We start from the raw sequence: 2,721 nt of genomic DNA on the forward strand, positions 1-2,721 counted from the left end.
TCTAAAAACACCTACCTCAGCAACTCTTAATCATTCTTAAACCAGCAACTTACATATACCCATATTTTTATTTTTTTAATTTTAAAGTCTCCTCTGAAAAAAGGATAAACTCTCCAACTTTCCATAGCTGGAGGTTATCTTATGAAATGTAAGCAGTTTTAACATCAATGCCAGACCACACTTCTCTGCTTAAGCTTGATTTATTTGACTTCTAAAAACACTACCACTGTTAAGTCTCCCAGGCACATATAACACATATCACAGTACAACTAATTTTAATTAACTGCTAGGACTTCCCTTTCAGATTACACATTGTCTTCTGGAACAGCAATTAAGAGCCATTTCAGCTCTCCCTTTCTTTGACCTGTATTCTATGACTGTCCCCTCAGGGTTTAGGGATGTTAAAAAATTGGTTTCAGAAACAGTCTCCATTCTTCTTGGGAGTTCACTGTCCTTCACAGAAGGAGCACATTCACAGAAACAGAAAAAAGGAGGGCGGACACCGTTTTTCCTAGTTCTCTCTCTAAAGCAGCTGCAGGAAATTTGTTACTTATAACCTCCTTAACAAGCTGGTTCATTCATTCATTCAGTCGTATTTATTGAGCACTTACTGTGTGCAGAGCACTGTACTAAGTGCTTGGGAAGTACAGGTTGGCAATTTACAGAGACAGTCCCTACCCAACCAATGGGGTCACAGTCTAGAAGGGGGAGACAGACAACAAAACAAAACATATGGACAGGGGTCAAGTCATCAGAACAAATAGAATTAAAGCTAGATGCATATACTTAACAAAATAAATACAGATAGTAAATATGTACAAGTAAAATAAATAGAGTAATCTGTGCAAACATATACAAGTGCTGTGAAGAGGGGAAGGAGGTAGGATGGGGGGGATGGGGAGAAGGAGAGAAAAAAGGGGGCTCAATCTGGGAAGGCCTCTTGGAGGAAGTGAGCTGTCATTAGGGCTTTGAAGGGAGGAAGAGAGCTAGCTTGGCGGATGTGTGGAGGGAGGGCATTTCAGGCCAGCGGGAGGACGTGGGCGGGGGGTCAGTGGCGGGACAGGCGAGAACAAGGTACAGTGAGGAGGTTAGCGGCAGAGGAGCGGAGGGTGCAGGCTGGGCTGTAGAAGGAGAGAAGGGAGGTGAGGTAGGAGCGGGCAAGGTGATGGACAGCCTTGAAGCTGAGAGTGAGGAGCTTTTGCTTGATGTGTTGGTTGGGACCACTACCCTGCTCATTCAAGCTCTCATCCTATCCCGTCTGGACTACTACACCAGCCTTCTCTCTGATCTCCCATCCTCGTGTCTCTCTCCACTTTAATCCATACTTCATGCTGCTGCCCGGATTATCTTTGTCCAGAAACGCTCTGGGCATATCACTCCCCTCCTCAAAAATCTCCAGTGGCTACCAGTCAATCTGTGCATCAGGCAGAAACTCCTCACCCTGGGCTTCAAGGCTGTCCATCACCTCGCCCCCTCCTACCTCACCTCCCTTCTCTCCTTCTACAGCCCAGCCCGCACCCTCTGCTCCTCCACCGCTAATCTCCTCACCATACCTCGCTCTCGCCTGTCCCACCATCGACCCCCGGCCCACGTCATCCCCCGGGCCTGGAATGCACTCCCTCTGCCCATCCGCCAAGCTAGCTCTCTTCCTCCCTGTAAGGCCCTGCTGAGAGCTCACCTCCTCAAGGAGGCCTTCCCAGACTGAGCCCCTTCCTTCCTCTCCCCCTCGTCCCCCTCTCCATCCCCCCCATCTTACCTCCTTCCCTTCCCCACAGCACCTGTATATATGTATATATGTTTGTACATATTTATTACTCTATTTATTTATTTATTTTATTTGTACATATCTATTCTATTTATTTTATTTTGTTAGTATGTTTGGTTTTGTTCTCTGTCTCCCCCTTTTAGACTGTGAGCCCACTGTTGGGTAGGGACTGTCTCTATATGTTGCCAATTTGTACTTCCCAAGTGCTTAGTACAGTGCTCTGCACATAGTAAGCGCTCAATAAATACGATTGATGATGATGATGATGATGACTGGCAGTCACTGGAGATTTTTGAAGAGATTTGTGAGCTGGTTAAACCCTCCCTAGTAATTCAGTTCTTAATACAGTGCTCTGCACAGAGTAAGGGCTTCATAAATACTATTACCACTCTTACTACTACTAACTCATTGGTCATTTATAATTAGCTCCTCAGTAGGTGGTGTTTCCCAGCCCAGAATCTCTGGAAATACTTTGATGAAAAACTCTACCCAAACAATAGGAATTTTCCCATCAATCAGGAGTATTTATTGAGGACTTACTTTGGGCTAAGCATCTGTATTGAGCACCTCAGAGAGTATAGTAGAGTTAGTAGACATGGTCCTGGTCTATCACCCAATCATATTTATTGAACACATAATAATAATAATAATAATGGTATTTGTTAAGTGCTTACTATGTGCCACACACTGTTCTAAGCACTGGGGTAGATACAGGGTAATCAGGTTGTCCCATGTGTGGCTAACACTTTTAATCCCCATTTTACAGATGAGGTAACCGAAACACAGAAGTTAAGTGACTTACCCAAGGTCACACAGCAGACAAGTGGCAGATTCAGGCTAAGAACCCGCATTCTCTGACTCCCAAGCCTGTACTGTTTCCACTAAGCTACACTGATTCTCTGCGTTGTTTAGGAAAACCATTCATGTTTAATAAACAATTTATACTTAATTCCCTC

This window comes from Tachyglossus aculeatus, chromosome 2 (genome assembly GCF_015852505.1).
Source record: "Tachyglossus aculeatus isolate mTacAcu1 chromosome 2, mTacAcu1.pri, whole genome shotgun sequence".
NCBI classification, from domain to species: Eukaryota; Metazoa; Chordata; class Mammalia; order Monotremata; family Tachyglossidae; genus Tachyglossus; species Tachyglossus aculeatus.